This window comes from Narcine bancroftii, chromosome 2, assembly GCF_036971445.1.
Source record: "Narcine bancroftii isolate sNarBan1 chromosome 2, sNarBan1.hap1, whole genome shotgun sequence".
Taxonomy (NCBI): domain Eukaryota; kingdom Metazoa; phylum Chordata; class Chondrichthyes; order Torpediniformes; family Narcinidae; genus Narcine; species Narcine bancroftii.
The window spans coordinates 351,944,998-351,963,700 of NC_091470.1; the positions used below are offsets into that span (position 1 = coordinate 351,944,998).

Here is an 18,703-nt window from a genome sequence, read left to right on the forward strand (position 1 = left end):
GGGGGGTGGGGGAACTGTTCCCCTCACCTTTTCAGCCCGGCAGCACCCCTGACCTCGCGGCCCTCTCCTGCACCGCATATTTTTGAACTGAGACCATGGCATCTGCCGTGATCTCGCAGTTGAGAAACAGGCGCAACTGATCTGCCCAGCTGTCTCCTTATCTGTGCTCCCTGCTGGCATGGATTGCATGCCCCACATGCGTGAATCGCGTGAACACAAGGCGCGAAAAGAATTCGATGTTCGCACAGTAAATCGGAGAGGGAGGGAGAGCTCGAGAGGCGAGATCTGTAAATAAAATGTTTGTTTTATTTAAAAACTAAATTGATTTGCAAATTGTGCCATACACTTCAAGTAGGCTGATGGGAGGGTTCAGATTTGGCACCAGGAGCTTCGGTCATCGGAGCTCCCGGTGCCAGAGACCCGACTCCAAACTCTCCCGTCCCTTCATCCTACTTATATGTTCCAGACGAAACCAAAACAACCTGTGCAATATGAAGCACTGAGGGTGCTTTGGCCTCCTGGCAATAAATCGTGCTTTGCTGGAATTAAATGTATTTTGTAGCTGTTTTCATGAATTGCAATTTTTTTGTTTTTCAAAAAATTATTGAATGCAATGATAATGTTTGCGTGTTACATATCTGCTACAATTTGAAAGCACCCCTGTAATAACTGAATGATAGAAGAGTTTGTGGTTGTATTGAGGCTCCAGTACCATCATGGCTCTACATAGGGCCACCTCTCGCACCCTCCCCACTCAGCATTACCCCCCCCCCCCACCCCCTCCTTAATATACTATTGAGTGCTTCTCCATCTTTTGTTCCATATGTGTCCAATAGGATTTGATTGGCAAGCAGGGTATCTATGCAATTTGCCCACTTTGCCACCATTCTCAGCAATCATGACTGACGACTGAAGTCTTCATACTGCTCACAAGCTCACTGTCTGAAAAAGGGTTGGTTGCCTCACTCTCCCGCCTAAGCCAAATAGCCCATTTTCTCGAAAGAGTGAAAGCTTATTTGGGTGGATTCAAAGCAGCTTGAAGTCATCAATTGTTCAATAACTTCTAATCTTTGCCCTATCACTGACATTTTTGCTAGTGTTCTTTGCCCCTCCTTCCCCCCCCCCCCACCCCCCCACCTTTGTTAGGGTGTTGTCTATTAGCTCAATTCAAGTCATTGATTTTCCAATAAGACCTGAGGGTGAAATGCAGAGCCTATACCTGGAATAGAACCGCTGTGAGGGTCTGTGATAGGGTGGAGACAAGGAGGATTAAATGGTTAATTGGATTTAGGTAGTAGGCGTTGTGTATTGCTAAGCCATGGCAGTATTCCATTTACTATTTAATCATTTGGTTCAGTTACAGAAGGATTTGCTTTTACTTGGTTCTTTGGATGAGTTATTTTTCAGTGATAAATGGTTACATTTCATAAGCATTCGGTCTCTTTAAATCATGAGTGGACATAATTCAGTTCTGATAGGGTTTGTGGAATCTGGCTTTGTTTCACCTCCCAGGAAGAATACCTCAGTTTGAGGGAGGTGCTACATGGTGGCCACAAGTTACCCCGGGGAAGGTTGGTCAGTTAATATTTTCTCAATTGCATTGCAAGATGTAAAAAAATAAGCCATTTAAGTTATGGTTGCTACCCAAGGTTTCATTGTGTTGATATGCTTTTCATTTAGTCAGCCAGTGCTCGGTATATGCTTTGTGTGTAGACTTGATGTTGGAGTGTTTCCAAATTGGGTTCTAATTCAACATTGGATAACACTATTAGATTTACAATTAAAATTTAATTAATACCTATAAGGAAGTCACCAGGCACACTTTTGTTGATCTAAATTGATCTGTATTTTTTTTTGCAAATATTCTAGGTTGTAGCAGGATAACCAGGCAATAACAATGTAAAGGTAATGGGAGTTCAGTTTAATTCACTGTCTATAAAGATGGAAAATGGTGGCGTGGTTAGCACAGGCTTTTTACAATGCCAGTGTTCCAGATTTGAATCCAGCACTGTCTGTAAGGAGTTTGTATGCTCTCCCTGTGTCCGTGTGGGTTTTGTCTAGGTGCTCTGGTTCCCCCCCAATTCCAAAGACATACGGGGTTTGTAGTTTGATTGATCACGTGGGTACAATTCGGTAGCATGGGATCGTGTGTAGGAAGGGCTTGTTCCCTCGCTGTAGCTCTAAAAATTTTTTTTTAATTGCTTCGCTAGGAATAGCTGAATGCTTACAGCATGGAAGACCATTCAGCCTATTGAGTTCATACCAGCTCACTGCATGAACAATCCAGCTTTTCCCATCCCTGTCCTGTCCCCATATACCTGCAAATCTTTCCTTGCTGAATTTGCCCAGGTTCCAATTAAATGCTACGATTCAATCTGCCTCCACAACTTTACTCAAACTACTCATCGTGTGTCTGTTTCAGTCCTGCTACCACTTAATTTCATTCTATTAACTTCAACCAATCAATGAAAGCAGTTTCTTTTATTTTGAGTTCTTGTTTCATTTAGGGACTGTCACTTTAAGGTTTAGTACAGTGTGTGATTATTCACAACGGTGGAGTGGCAACGATCAGGCACAAACTGTGCCCAAAGTTATCCTCTGGAGGAAGAAAGAGAGAACACTTTGTTGCTTTATCCAGGGACAGGTGGAGAAACACGTGAGAGAAATATTTAAAGTAGTGATCCCCAAAATGGGCGCTACCGCCTCCCCACCCCCACCTCCCAACGAGTAGGCGGTGAGGGAAAAGGGGCTGTTCCGATCCTTCAATCTTATTATTCAGTCTGCTGCAAAATTTAATGAAGAAGTCAGTGCAATAATTTTCTGCTAGGCTTGGGGTGGCAGTAGTGAGCAAAATAAACAGCAATAAGGCATTCTTGCGAGAGCTGGTCTTGGTAGCTGCAATGTTGTACTGACATCATTAACCCGCTGTTCAGCATCGCCGCCACCACCCCTCTCAGCGCCGCCTCTACTCCCCACTTGGCATTGCCAATACCCACCCCCTCCCCCCCACCCCTGCTCAGCACCACCACTAGCCCCTCTCAGTGCTGCCACGAATCCCCCTCAGGATTGCCACTACCCCCTTTCTCAGCGCCACCACTACTCCCTCAGCACCACCACTAACCCCATGCTCACCGCTACTACTACCCCCCCTTCCAGTGTTATTGTATATGGGGGAGGGAGGAAACACTCAGGATGTGTCCTGGAGGCCAAGGGGTAGTAGCCCAAAAAAGTGTGGCAATCACTGATTTAAAGCAACAACACACTTGGTGGTCATCACACACATCGTGCTGAGGGACTCTGTGTGAAATGGACAATTTGGCTGATTCTCCCTGTCAGGGCAATTATTGAACCTCACAGTGACCAAAGGAAAGATCATCTTAAAGAGGACTTATTAAACCACATCATTTCAACTGTCCTGTATCGGGGTTTTTGGAAGTTTAGTGGAAATCGTAGGTTTTGTTTCCCCTCACCAGGGAAAAGGGGAGTTGTGAAACTGTTTGTCCAAGAGGGTATTTCTCAGCAAGCAACGCGACAAGGATTCATAAGTTTTCAGCAGACCCGCACTCAGTTTCTCACCACTTTTGTGCATTAGTTTAAAAGCCTGAGTTTCAACACTGAACTGTGAACTGACTTTCCAGCTGAGCTGTAATGGTTATGGTTTAATGCATTCACACTCACACTCACTCACACTCAACACACACACACACACTCTCAACACACGCACTCTCAACACACGCACTCTCAACACACGCACTCTCAACACACGCACTCTCAACACACGCACTCTCAACACACGCACTCTCAACACACGCACTCTCAACACACGCACTCTCAACACACGCACTCTCAACACACGCACTCTCAACACACGCACTCTCAACACACGCACTCTCAACACACGCACTCTCAACACACGCACTCTCAACACACGCACTCTCAACACACGCACTCTCAACACACGCACTCTCAACACACGCACTCTCAACACACGCACTCTCAACACACGCACTCTCAACACGCACTCTCAACACACGCACTCTCAACACACGCACTCTCAACACAAGCACTCTCAACACACGCACTCTCAACACACGCACTCTCAACACACGCACTCTCAACACCCACTCTCAACACCCGCACTCTCAACACCCGCACTCTCAACACCCGCACTCTCAACACCCGCACTCTCAACACCCGCACTCTCAACACCCGCACTCTCAACACCCGCACTCTCAACACCCGCACTCTCAACACACACGCACTCTCAACACACACGCACTCTCAACACACACGCACTCTCAACACACACGCACTCTCAACACACACGCACTCTCAACACACACGCACTCTCAACACACACGCACTCTCAACACACACGCACTCTCAACACGCACGCACTCTCAACACGCACGCACTCTCAACACGCACGCACTCTCCACACGCACGCACTCTCCACACGCACGCACTCTCCACACGCACGCACTCTCCACACGCACGCACTCTCCACACGCACGCACTCTCCACACGCACGCACTCTCCACACGCACGCACTCTCCACACGCACGCACTCTCCACACGCACGCACTCTCCACACGCACGCACTCTCCACACGCACGCACTCTCCACACGCACGCACTCTCCACACGCACGCACTCTCCACACGCACGCACTCTCCACACGCACGCACTCTCCACACGCACGCACTCTCCACACGCACGCACTCTCCACACGCACGCACTCTCCACACGCACGCACTCTCCACACGCACGCACTCTCCACACGCACGCACTCTCCACACGCACGCACTCTCCACACGCACGCACTCTCCACACGCACGCACTCTCCACACGCACGCACTCTCCACACGCACGCACTCTCCACACGCACGCACTCTCCACACGCACGCACTCTCCACACGCACGCACTCTCCACACGCACGCACTCTCCACACGCACGCACTCTCCACACGCACGCACTCTCCACACGCACGCACTCTCCACACGCACGCACTCTCCACACGCACGCACTCTCCACACGCACGCACTCTCCACACGCACGCACTCTCCACACGCACGCACTCTCCACACGCACGCACTCTCCACACGCACGCACTCTCCACACGCACGCACTCTCCACACGCACGCACTCTCCACACGCACGCACTCTCCACACGCACGCACTCTCCACACGCACGCACTCTCCACACGCACGCACTCTCCACACGCACGCACTCTCCACACGCACGCACTCTCCACACGCACGCACTCTCCACACGCACGCACTCTCCACACGCACGCACTCTCCACACGCACGCACTCTCCACACGCACGCACTCTCCACACGCACGCACTCTCCACACGCACGCACTCTCCACACGCACGCACTCTCCACACGCACGCACTCTCCACACGCACGCACTCTCCACACGCACGCACTCTCCACACGCACGCACTCTCCACACGCACGCACTCTCCACACGCACGCACTCTCCACACGCACGCACTCTCCACACGCACGCACTCTCCACACGCACGCACTCTCCACACGCACGCACTCTCCACACGCACGCACTCTCCACACGCACGCACTCTCCACACGCACGCACTCTCCACGCACGCACTCTCCACGCACGCACTCTCAACACGCACGCACTCTCAACACCATCTCTCACTCAAGGTTGGGACAGGAGCTAGTCTTCCTATCTCCTTTCGGAGTCTTGTGAGCACTTCTGTGGGTGTCTCCTCTGTGCCCTGGACTGCTGGCACAAACTCACCTGGAACGCAGTTTACCAACTCTGCTGAAGACTTGACTAAGTCTGCTTTGGAGTTCAAGAAGCACCCATAAGAGCTTGTCCACCCAATCTGGGCCTTGGAGGCGTGCCATCAGGGCTGACTTCAGGTGCCGCTGGAAATGCTTTACCAGGCCATTGTGGATTATAGGCCTTGGTGTGGTGCAGCTGGGTCCCAAGTAGCTGTGCCAGCATCAACAATAGGCTGGACATGAACTGCGGCTCCCCCCCCCCCCCCCCCCACCCTGCCACCCCGTTGAGCCGATGGGGATGTTCTCAAATTTCAGGTCCGAAACTGCGTTGTGGTTGACTGACCACAATTGCTGTGCCTCAGTGAGCATCTCTTAGTTCAACCCTGGGGCAGGGAATGCACCAAGTGGATGGAGGTGTGTGTCAGTGCATCGGCCATGATGTTGTTTTTTCCCAGAGATGTGTTTGACGATGGTGGTATTCTCCAATATGTATGATAGATGGCGTTGCTGCCATGCCATATGAAGGTGAGAGGTTTGTGGTTAGTGAAGACCATGAACTCCAGCCCCTCCAAGAAATACCCAAAGTGCTGGATGGCGAAGTAGCAGTCTAGTGGCTCCCTGTAAAGGCTCTGTATTTCAGCTCCAGGGATCGCAGGTTCCGGCTGAAGAACACGAGTGGTTTCCACTGACCTTCAATTAGTTGCTCCAACTCACCGCCAACTGCTGAGTTGGAAACGTCAAGTGAGAACTGTGGGCGCATCCACCTGTGGGTGTACCAGGAGGGTGGGATTTGCAAGGTTGTCCTTGACCTGCTTGAATAACACTGCCGTCTCCATGTCCCAGATATCAGGCCGAACAGAGGTCTCATGATTCTGGCCGTTGACGGTAGAAATCAGTGGTAAAAGTTGATCATGCCCATGAACTCCTGTAGGCCCTTGATCATACTGGGCCTGCTAAATTGGCATATGGTCTCATCTTTCACCAGCAAGGGAACCATTCCATGCTGGTAGATGCAGTGCCTAAGGAAATCAAAGGCTGACAGCCCACACTGGCACTTCACGGGGTTGATGGCCAGGCCATATTCACTTCGGCGTCGGCAGATTTGGCGCTGGTGTGTCACATACTCTTGGTGTGAGCGGTTGGCAATCAGGATATCATCTAAATAGATGAAAACAAAATCCAAGCTGCACCCCACCGAGTCCATGAGCCGCTGGAATGTCGATGCCGCATTCTTGAGACTGAAAGGCATCCATAGGTACAAAAATAGGCCGAACGGGGTGTTGAAGGCTGTCTTGGGGACATCGCTGGAGTGGATGGAAATCATGGACCAGGTTGACTTTGGAGAAAATGTGTGTCCCATGCAAATTGTCTATAAAGTCCTGAATATGCGGTACTGGGTAGTGGTCAGCCGTGGTGGCATCGATGAGCCTTCTGTAGTCGCCGCATGGCCTCCAGCCAATTTGGGCACCATGTGCAGCAGAGAGGCCCACAGCTTGTCTGAGCACCAGACAATCCCCATCTCCATTTTCCCAAACTCCTTTTTGGTGAGGTGGAGATTGTCGAGCAGGAGCCTGCGTGCCCGGGCATGTAGTGATGGTCCTTGAATGGGAATGTAGTGCTGTACACCATGCTTAGGGGTGTCTGTGAAGAACTGTGGCGTAATAATGATCGGGAACTCCACTAGTACTCTGGCAAATTTGTTGCCTGCCAAAGTCACAGAGTCCAGGTGTGGGGCTGATAACTTGGCTTCGTCGAGCGAGAAGGTCTGGAAGGTCTTGGCATTTATGAGGTGCTGTCCCTTGAGGTCCACTAGGAGGCAGCGTGCCTGGAGGAAACATGCACCTAGTAAAGGCAGTGACACTGCTGCCAGCGTAAACGACCAGGTGAAACAACTAGAACCAAACTAGTGGAAAGGTTCGCTTGCTGTATGTGTGAATACTGCTGTTGTTGGCAGTGATGAGCACCGGTTCTGACTTCCTGGCATGGGTGGCTAAGGGGGGGGGTTGGGAACAAGACACTAACATCTGCCCTTGTGTCTACGAGGAACTTTCACCCTGAATGTCGGTCCCATGAGTAAAGAAATTGGGGCCTCGTCTGGGATAGCGCCAAAAATTGGAGCTAATCGATTAATTTTTGATTTGATTGATTAAATTTAAAAAAAAAGGAATTTAATCAATTTCACTTTCTTTTTGAAAGCCATTTAAAAGGCTTGTGTGTGTGTGTGTGGAAAAACACCAGCAATGGATATTGAGTTAGAAAAACTTAAGATTTGAGGAAGCAGAGAATCAAAGGCAGTTTGAGAGAGAGAGTAGACGAGAACTGGAGTTCTACCTTCTGGTCCTAGTGAGGTTTATAACCAGTAGGGAGGTTAAATTAGTTCCTCCATTTGATAAGGCCAAGATTGATAAATACTTCCACCATTGAGAGTTTAAAGTGGCCACAAGACCATTGGTCCCTCATGTTACAAAGCGTGATTAAAGGAAAAGCCCAACAGGGATACTCTGCCCTTGCAATCGGAAAAGTTGATGATTATGACAATGTAATAAGAAACCTGGTCATGTAAAGCAAGCTGTGATTAAAGCTTATTAATTGGTTCCGGAAGCTTATAGCAAAAATTCAGTAATTTGAGAAAATTGGTGAACCAATCTTGTATAGATTAATGGGTGCTCATCAAAAAATATATATAAATGATTGATTATAACAAACTGAGAAAGCTGGTGTTAGTTGAGGAAATTAAAGTGTGTGTTCCAAATGACATAAAAGCATATTTAGATGAAAAGGGAATGGGAACTTGGCAGGAATCTGCTAGAGGATGAGGATGCTTTAACCCACATGGTTACATTTGTACCAAGCAAGAAAAGTAAAAACCTTCAGCTCCCCTTTTCCACTACTGTAAGAAACCTGGACATGTGATAGCAAATTGTTCCGTAATGAGAAAAAATTGAGAGAAAAGGAGGCAGCGCCAGACGCCTATATTCAAAGAGATGGAAAACCTAGAAGTCAGAAGGGTCCAGACCATTAGGGATGAATTCAAATATTTTGTGCCAGAGATTTTGGTGACGGTTAAATCCTTCGAGGGTTACGCAGTCACTCATGTTGGACGGTGTGTTGAAGTTTGGCAATGAGACTGCTGTGGGTGAAATAAATTTGATTAGAGGTGTGGGGGGTGATTTGGAGTCAGTACCTTTGCACAAGATAATGTTGAAATCAGAATGAGTTGATGGACCTGCTACGAGAGGGATCTGATCAAATTTACCGGGGGGGTGGGGGGGGTCCTTGTTGTTATTAAGAAATTATCTTGCAGAGGGTAAAGTTGTCTCAGCGATGCAGTTGACAACTAAACTAGTCACTGATGAGTCAAAGGCAGATTTTGATATGCAGTACAACTCCAATTATCTGAAATCGGATTCTCCAAAATCCTCATTTATCTGAAAAATGTTAAAAAATTTCAGATAATTGATGATATCTGAAGCAGATCAGAAATCCTCATTTATCTGAACTTTTTTTGGATACGAACTGACCAGGGTCGTTGGGATGCCGGCGACAGCAGGGACATAGGGTTTTCGGTGGCAGTGGAGACGGAGAATTTCCAGTGGCTGTGTACCTAGCCTTCAGTGTCTCGATGGCAGCATCATATGTAGTGTAGAGCCTGATGACTACATACCCTTTCGTTTCTACCCTTGAAATGAGTGCGGACTTCCTGAGTTCATCGGTGTGAAAGACGTATCTGGTCGCGTTCAGGTAGGCGTGGAAACAGTCTAGCCAGTATGTTGACTCCTCAGCCACGTTGGGGGACAGAGGGTCTAGGGTCTATTAGCAGCAAATCAGTGTTTGTAGCGCTTCCATTATTTAGCGAATAAGCTAATAAAATTGTAGCATGAAAAAAAGCTCTCACTGCTGGAGGGAGAACAAGTGTTTTTATTAGCTTATATCGATGGGTAGAGTTTCAAAATCGTCTTTGGAAAGGTTCTGGATTTAGGCAAGAAACCAGGATTATATGTGAGCAGATTGGTGCAGAGCCAGTCATCGGCACAACACACTACCAGTGAATCCCAGTTCACTGCAGTTCGTCACTGACTGCACTAAGATCAGCAGGGAAGAAGTTCAAGTACGAATGGAGAAAATGAATTTTCAATAGTTTTGATATGCTTGAAGTAGACTTAAAATATGATACGAAATCACAAAAATAGGTTTTATCTAAAAAACAGCATAAGATAGGAACATTTTAAGGTAATTTTCATAATCAACTGCCCAAAATTTAAAAAATACACCCAAAAGTGTTTGGGAAGCAAAATCTTTGTTGTCCGGCATTCTTTGGCTTGGCTTCGTGGACGAAGATTTATGGAGGGGGTAAAAGTCCACGTCAGCTGCAGGCTCGATTGTGGCTAACAAGTCCGATGCGGGACAGGCAGACACGGTTGCAGCGGTTGCAGGGGAAAATTGGTGGGTTGGGGTTGGGTGTTGGGTTTTTCCTCCTTTGACTTTTGTCAGTGAGGTGGGCCCTGCGGTCTTCTTCAAAGGAGGTTGCTGCCCGCCAAACTGTGAGGCGCCAAGATGCACGGTTTGAGGCGATATCAGCCCACTGGCGGTGGTCAATGTGGCAGGCACCAAGAGATTTCTTTAGGCAGCCCTTGTACCTCTTCTTTGGTGCACCTCTGTCACGGTGGCCAGTGAAGAGCTCGCCATATAACACGATCTTGGGAAGGCGATGGTCCTCCATTCTGGAAACGTGACCCACCCAGCGCAGCTGGATCTTCAGCAGCGTGGACTCGATGCTGTCGGCCTCTGCCATCTCGAGTACTTCGATGTTAGGGATGAAGGCGCTCCAATGAATGTTGAGGATGGAGCGGAGACAATGCTGGTGGAAGCGTTCTAGGAGCCGTAGGTGATGCCGGTAGAGAACCCATGATTCGGAGCCGAACAGTAGTGTGGGTATGACAACGGCTCTGTATACGCTTATCTTTGTGAGTTTTTTCAGTTGGTTGTTTTTCCAGACTCTTTTGTGTAGTCTTCCAAAGGCGCTATTTGCCTTGGCGAGTCTGTTGTCTATCTCGTTGTCGATCCTTGCAGCCGAGATAGGTAAACTGGTTGACCATTTTGAGTTTTGTGTGCCCGATGGAGATGTGGGGGGGCTGGTAGTCATGGTGGGGAGCTGGTTGATGGAGGACCTCCGTTTTCTTCAGGCTGACTTCCAGGCCAAACATTTTGGCAGTTTCCGCAAAGCAGGACGTCAAGCGCTGAAGACCTGGCTCTGAATGGGCAACTAAAGCGGCATCGTCTGCAAAGAGTAGTTCACGGACAAGTTTCTCTTGTGTCTTGGTGTGAGCTTGCAGGCGCCTCAGATTGAAGAGACTGCCATCCGTGCGGTACCGGATGTAAACAGCGTCTTCATTGTTGAGGTCTTTCATGGCTTGGTTCAGCATCATGCTGAAGAAGATTGAAAAGAGGGTTGGTGCAAGAACACAGCCTTGCTTCACCATTGTTAATGGAGAAGGGTTCAGAGAGCTCATTGCTGTATCTGACCCGACCTTGTTGGTTTTCGTGCAGTTGGATAACCATGTTGAGGAACTTTGGGGGACATCCGAGGCGCTCTAGTATTTGCCAAAGCCCTTTCCTGCTCACGGTGTCGAAGGCTTTGGTGAGGTCAACAAAGGTGATGTAGAGTCCTTTGTTTTGTTCTCTGCACATTTCTTGGAGCTGTCTGAGGGCAAAGACCATGTCAGTAGTTCCTCTGTTTGCGCGAAAGCCGCACTGTGATTCTGGGAGAATATTCTCGGCGACACTAGGTATTATTCTATTTAGGAGAATCCTAGCGAAGATTTTGCCTGCAATGGAGAGCAGCGTGATTCCCCTGTAGTTTGAGCAGTCTGATTTCTCGCCTTTGTTTTTGTACAGGGTGATGATGATGGCATCATGAAGGTCCTGAGGCAGTTTTCCTTGGTCCCAACAAAGCTTGAAAAACTCATGCAGTTTGACATGCAGAGTTTTGCCGCCAGCCTTCCAGACCTCTGGGGGGATTCCATCCATACCTACTGCTTTGCCACTTTTCAGTTGTTCAATTGCCTTATATGTCTCATCCCAGGTGAGGACCTCATAAGCCCTGCTCCAGCTCCCTCAACAGCCCCTAAGGCTAGAGCTGGATGAGGTCCTCACCCGGGATGAGACATATAAGGCAATTGAACAACTGTCCGGCATTATTTTACTTAAATATAACATGAATCTGCTTTTCCCCGATCTCTTTTAACATAAAATATTACTCATGTGTACAGTTCCTTTAAACTTTAGATGACTTTGAATACAGTTCAACACAGTTATCACTTGAAGCAATCCATTGTCTTGCAAGCTGCCAAAGTTTGCCCATAATGAATTGGTTGGTCTAGTGCTCGAACCCAACTTTGAATGTACTGTCCTTAATCTTATCTGTTCGCTGTGAATTTTGTGAAATAGCTTCTTCTTATTCCTGTATCAGTAAAATAGTCAATTGCCATCTCAAGGAAATTGTCATCTCAAAGGGATGTTCTGACTATTATCACACAAAGACAATTTGTTGGGAAATGTAAGTTTATTAGCATTTTGAAAGGCTAATGAATTGGTTTCATTCCAGCATCAACGAGCAGAAATGTACAGCACAGTACAGGCTTTTCGACCCACAGTGAAATAATTTCACAGTGAAATAAGTCACATGTTTCCCCCATTGGCTCCTTCATCAAACTACTCTCAGGTTGGTTGAACCCAATACTTTTGACTAATCAATTCACGTTGATTTGAAAGAGAGGAAAAAGCTTCACATCTCAGGTTGATGATCATTCATCAGGTCCAAAAATTTAGCTTTTTCTGTTTGTGCTTCATATTTTCAGGAAAACACAGATGTTTTGACAATCTTACATTTTGAAATTGAGTTGTGCCTCATTTTTAACAAAGCCTCATACATGTGACAAGAGAGAGAATGGTGACGGATGGAGTCATTGCCTGTTGAGTACCTATTTGTGGCCATATATCTTTCACGTCACTGACAAAGGACACCAGTTGGAGAGCAGAAATTAGAGAAGTAAACCAGAAGAATATAAAGTATATAAAAATGGATCAAAAAATGTTTTAAACATTTTTGCAAAGTGTTGGTCGCAGGTATTGCTAATTATTGACATTTGTAGTTCTGTCACAGGTAGTCATTTGCAACAATAAAAGTTAGTGTTTTGTCTCCCATTGAACATGGTTTCCACAGTGACCCATTAGAACTGATTCATATTTGTGATCTTTAATTTAAATATTTTCTCAATAACCTTTGTTGGAATGCTAATAGTGGATTATAAAAATTCATATTCATAAATTATCCAAGAGGCTACCAAGTTATGTTGAGTGACTATTTGAATTCTGTAATTCTAACATTCTATTTCTGGAATTGTTTCCTTAAGGTACTAATGCTGTTTAGTAAATGGTTAAACTTTTGAACAAAGCAAGGAGTCGGCATCTAATAATGCCTCATGAGGGAATTTAGCTTTCCCATTCTGAAAACTTATGGTTTAGAAAGTTGACTTTGGCATCCTTCCTTCAAGATTTATCTTCCCTGCTTTTCAGCTTTCTAGTTATCCAGTACAGTACTGTGAGGCTTGGCTTTTCCCCATGGTTTCTCTATTTCCATACATTACTGGAAAGTATTTCCCTTAACAGATGGTTGGTCTGGATTACTCCCCCACTGTTTGAATTCTGAGTCTTTCTGCTCCTGCCTTTTCTGATTTTTCCTTGAAGAAGGGCTCAGGCCTGAAACATCGACAGTATATCTTTGTCTCTTATAGAGATGCTCAAAAGACCAGCTGAGTTCCTCCAGCATTTTGGTGTGCTTACTACAGTCGTAGCATCTGCAGCCTATCAAGTTTCACTCAATTGAGAGATAAACCAGGAATATCGCCTTTGTTTTTGTACAGGGTGATGATGATGGCATCACAAAGGTCCTGAGGCAGCTTTCCTTGGTCCCAAAAGAGCATGAAAAACTCATGCAGTTTGGTATGCAGAGCTTTGCCGCCAGCCTTCCAGACCTCTGGGGGGATTCCATCCATACCTGCTGCTTTGCCACTTTTCAGTTGTTCAATTGCCTTATATGTCTCTTCCTGGGTAAGGACCTCATCCAGCTCTAGCCTCAAGGGTTATTGAGGGAGCTGGAGCAGGGCGGATTCCTGGACTGAGTGGTTGACACTGAAAAGGGATTGGAAGTGTTCTGACCATCGATTGAGAATGGAGATCTTGTTGCTGAGGAGGACTTCGCCATCTGAGCTGCACAGAGGGCTTTGGACAGGGTGAGGGGCCGTACACAGCCTTTAGTGTCTCATAAAAACCCCTGAAGTCGCCAATGTCGGCGCTAAGCTGGGTTCGTTTGGCGAGGCTAGTCCACCACTCATTTTGGATCTCCCGGAGTTTGCGCTGAAGGTGGCTGCATGCGAGATGGAAGGCTCGTTTTTTCTCTGGCCAGGAAGGCTTTGCAAGGTGAGCCTGGTGGGCAGATCGCTTCTTTGCCAGCAGCTCTTGGATTTCCTGGTTGTTTTCGTCAAACCAATCCTTGTTTTTTCTGGAAGAGAAGCCCAGTACCTCTTCAGTGGATTGCAGTATGGCCGTTTTCAGCTGATCCCAGAGGGTTTCAGGAGACATGTCAGTGAGGCAGTTTGCATCCTTGAGCTTTGCTTGGAGGTTTTCCTGGAAGTTTCCTCTCACTATGTCTGACTGCAAGTTTCCAACATTGAACCTCTTTCTGGGGGCTCCACTGTTCTTGAACTTAGGCTTGAAGTGAAGGTTGAGCTTGCAGCGAACCAGCCGGTGGTCAGTGTGGCATTCCGCGCTGGGCATGACCCTGGTGTGGAGCACATCTCGTTTGTCTCTTCCTCGCACTAGAACGTAGTCCAGGAGGTACCAGTGTTTGGATCGGGGATGCATCCAGGTAGTCTTCAGGCTGTCTCTCTGCTGAAAAAGGGTGTTTGTAATGACAAGCCGCTGTTCTGCGCAGAGCTCCAACAGGAGGCGCCCGTTGTCATTGCACTTACCGACACCATGCTTGCCAAGGATTCCTGGCCAGGTTTCTGAGTCTTTGCCAATGCGAGCGTTGAAGTCGCCAAGGATGACAACCTTGTCGGCTGTAGGGGTGCGTTGGATGAGGTTGCACAGATCATTGTCCTTTTCTGCTGGTTCCGCCTGAAGGGTTAGAGCATAGACACTGATGAGAGTGATGCGTCGCTTGTTTTGAAGGGGGAGTCGCATGGACATGATCCGGTCAGAGTGGCCTGTTGGGAGGTTTTCGAGTTTGGAGGCAATGGAGTTCTTGTCCATGAAGCCAACACCAGATAGGCATCATTCAGCCTGAGGCTTGCCAGACCAGTAGAGTGTGTAGGCTGCTTACATCTGCGAGGTGGACTTAGCTGAGAGCGGCTATGTCAATGTCGAGTCTGAGGAGTTCATGTGCGATGAGGGCAGACCAACATTCAGGTCGGTGCCTTGACTAGCATGGTTCTGATGTTCCAACATGCTCGCTTGAATTTGTGTGCATCTTTTGAGGGGGAGGACGTGGACCTGTCCTCGGGCCTATCTTGACAACATTTCCTTCTCTGTTAGGCACTTCTTTGGGAGAAATGTGAAAGAGAAAAGCCTTGGATTCCCACCCTGCTTCAAAGGTATTGCTGTAATTTGTAATATTGGCTGTAATTTCAGAAACTCAACGGTCAGTTTGCCCATTGGTGATAGGATAACTACTTCAGAAATGTTGTTTGTGGACAAGCAAGGACAATTCACCTTTTCTTCTGGGAAACAGGTCATTTACACTGACCTTAAAATTCTCAAAAGGTGCAACAATCCTTAGTGCCCATATTTCAACGCTCAAAAGATTTGAGAGGGAATTAACTCTCAAACTTTCTAAGTCAGAGGCATGAGTACCAATAACTAGTTGACACTAAACAAATCCTCTCAATTCAGTGTCTATCAAACAGTACAATTAGAAGACAACAGTAGCTACAAAGCATTTTCCAGCTCTAAAGTTACAACAATGGTGTAAAGACAGGTGCTCTACAAACTGAAATATTTATTGTGATGATATTATGAGGTTTGTAGTGAATCTCTCCTGTTTTTTTTTAAACTTGTCATGCAACAGTGGTGGCCTGACTTGAAATGTCTGTGTGGCTGTGCTTGATTCTGCTATAAAAACCAGAATTGGGTCATTAACTTGATCTGTATGTTCCGTGCAATGAAAAATGGTCACCAAACTGTTTCATGCAGAGTTAAAGCAATTTCCTGCTCAGCAGTCTACAAAGTAATTTAGGTGGAACAAGGAGTATGATATAAAATGTGGAAACAAATAATGCATAAGTGTTTTCAACCTGCAGTGCTATGCAAGTGATTGCTTTATTGGCAATGTCTTCTCTAGTTAAACCACACTGTTCCCGAGCATCTCATTTTACAATTCTAAACGACTTTGCGCAAGGATGACCTGACAGTATGAAGAACGAAACCTCCCTTCCACAATCAGTGGAAGACTTGTTGGAAAATGTTACTGTCATGAAGTTTAATGGATGTGTTACCAGAAGTGACTCTGCATCTACCAAAATCTACACATTCAGTGATAACACGTCAAGCATGCCTTAACAGGGATAAATGTTTATTCTGTTTCCACCAGCAGAGGGAGCACCAGTCCTGCCACAAAAGTGTCTTGATATCCATTTGCTATTTCATTTACCCTTTGATCTGTTGGAGTGCAATTGATGGTCAAGCTTAATAGACTTTTTTATTTTGGTAACCCTGAGGAGATAGAGACACAATCACACAAACATAGTGTAGGAGAAAGCCTCAATATGTTCTAGAAAGTAGTTGTTTGAAACTTAACAAAGAGCAAAGAGTTTGGACTATTAAACTTATCAAAGTCCTGATGTCCCTTGTGCTATCAGTATAAGAGCCTTGATGGCAGTGTTACAGCTACAGTTTGAAGGGAAAATCTGATCAGTCAAACTAGAAAATGAAACAATTTTCTCAGATCTATCGCAAATACATGAGTGCCTTCTCTCTCAATGTTGTTGGCATTGTTTACAACTCTAATCCAAAGGAAGTTCATGTAATGCATGGAAAATATAATTTTTTATACACAAAATAAGTACCGGTACTTTCTGAAGTGTGAAAAATTGCAAAAGCAATGAAATTGTCATCAAGCACCTTACTACATTCTTGACAGATTAACCATCACCACCTCAATAGTTTCTACCAATGTTAGTGGTGCAGTAAAATGTACACTGGTGCTAGCTAAACCAATTGCAAAGTTCTTGCTGACATCCATTTCAGACAAACATCGTGAAGAGTGAGAAGGGATTGTTGGATCTGGGTAAATTAGATTCAATTACAGGTCTTGGAGGAGGAAATGATCGCTTGACTTCATCAACAGCAGTCAACTTAATCACTTCTCCAATGTTTGGATTTCGTCTCGCTTGCAATCTACTTTGATCTACAGAGAAAAGGTGGAAAATATGAAATAGTACAAGAGTAACAACCTGAGTCTCAAGATGGACAAGACAAAGGAGATGGTCATGGACTTCAGGAGGAGCAGGAATGACCACCCTCCACTACACATCAACAACTCTGTGATAGAGTGTGGAGAGCACCAATTCCCTTGGTGTTCAATTAACTAGTGACCTATCAGGGACACTCAACATCTCTTCACTTGTCAGGAAAGCACAAAAGCCTGCCGCATAGAATGGCAGAGATGAAAGGGGGAGGAGTGGCATGGTTCATCAGGGAAGTATCACAACTATACTTCGACAGGACAAACCAGAGGGCTATTAATAATATCAAAGAGCAATGAGTTTGGACTATTAAACTTATCAAAGTCCTGATATCCCTTGTGCTATCAGAATTAAGAGTGATCAAAGGTATGACCACACCCATGGAGTTGTATTATAGATTGCCCAATAATGAATGGGAATTGGAGGGGCAAATCTGTAGAGAGATAGCAGATGACAGGAAACACAAGTTTGTGATAGTAGGATATTTTAACTTTCCACATATTGACTGGGACTCCCTTACAGTAAAAGGGCAGGATGGCTTGGAGTTGGTCAAATGTGTTCAGCATATTTTTCTAAATCAATATATAGATGTACCAACTGAAGAGAATGCAAGACTGGATCTCCTATTAGGGATTGAGACAGGACAGGTGACAGAATTATGTGTAGGGGAGGGAACATTTTACTTCCAGTGATCATAATGCCATTAGTTTCAAGTTAATTATAGGGAAGGATGGGTCTGAGCCTTGGGTTAAGATTCTGAGGAAATGAGATTTGGAAAAGTTGTTTTCTGGTAAGGATGTGTGAGAAAAGTGGAAGACCTTCAAAGGTGAAGTTTTGAGAGTACAGAGTTTGTATGTTTCTGTTAGGATCAAGGGCAAGGTTAGCAGGGATAGGGAACCTTTGTTTTTGAGAGTTTTGGGCATCTGGTTCGGACGAAGAGCGAGCTGGACAGCACGGAGAGGGAACGTTGGTTTTTGAAACATATTGGGCATCTAGTTCGATTGAAGAGCGAGCTGGACAGCAGGGAGAGGGAACCTTGGTTTTTGAGAGATATTGGGCATCTGGTTTGGACGAAGAGTGAGCTGGACAGCTGGGAGAGGGAACATATGTTTTCAAGAGATATTGGGCATCTGGTTCGAACGAAGAGTGAGCTGGACAGCACGGAGAGGGAACCTTTGTTTTTGAAAGATATTGGGCATCTGGTTCGGACAAAGAGCGAGCTGGACAGCTGGGAGAGGGAACATACGTTTTCAAGAGATATTGGGCATCTGGTTTGGAAGAAAAGCTAGCTGGACTGCAGGGAGAGGGAACCATTGTTTTTGAGAGATATTGGGCATCTGGTGCGGAAGAAGAGTGAACTGGACAGCAGGGAGAAGGAACATGGAGCAAATGAGGTACTTGAGGAACATCGAAAATGCAAG

The 18,703-nt window shown here is 46.4% G+C and overlaps 2 protein-coding genes across 21 annotated transcripts in view; one reads left to right on the forward strand and one right to left on the reverse strand.

Moving 5' to 3' along the window:
• Positions 1 to 18,703, reverse strand: part of LOC138755755 (uncharacterized) — a 157,721-nt gene that overhangs the window by 108,712 nt on the left and 30,306 nt on the right. Inside the window, exon 3 of one of the 18 annotated variants that reach the window (XR_011352534.1) lies at positions 16,374 to 16,530. The exons of the other annotated variants lie outside the window; for them this stretch is intronic. The gene's annotated coding sequence lies outside the window, so the exon portion shown is untranslated. Of the gene's footprint in view, positions 1 to 16,373; positions 16,531 to 18,703 lie in introns of those variants that run through there. 18 annotated transcript variants of the gene reach the window in all.
• trpn1 (transient receptor potential cation channel, subfamily N, member 1) overlaps positions 1 to 18,703 on the forward strand; it is a 269,947-nt gene that overhangs the window by 34,702 nt on the left and 216,542 nt on the right. The window lies entirely within an intron of this gene.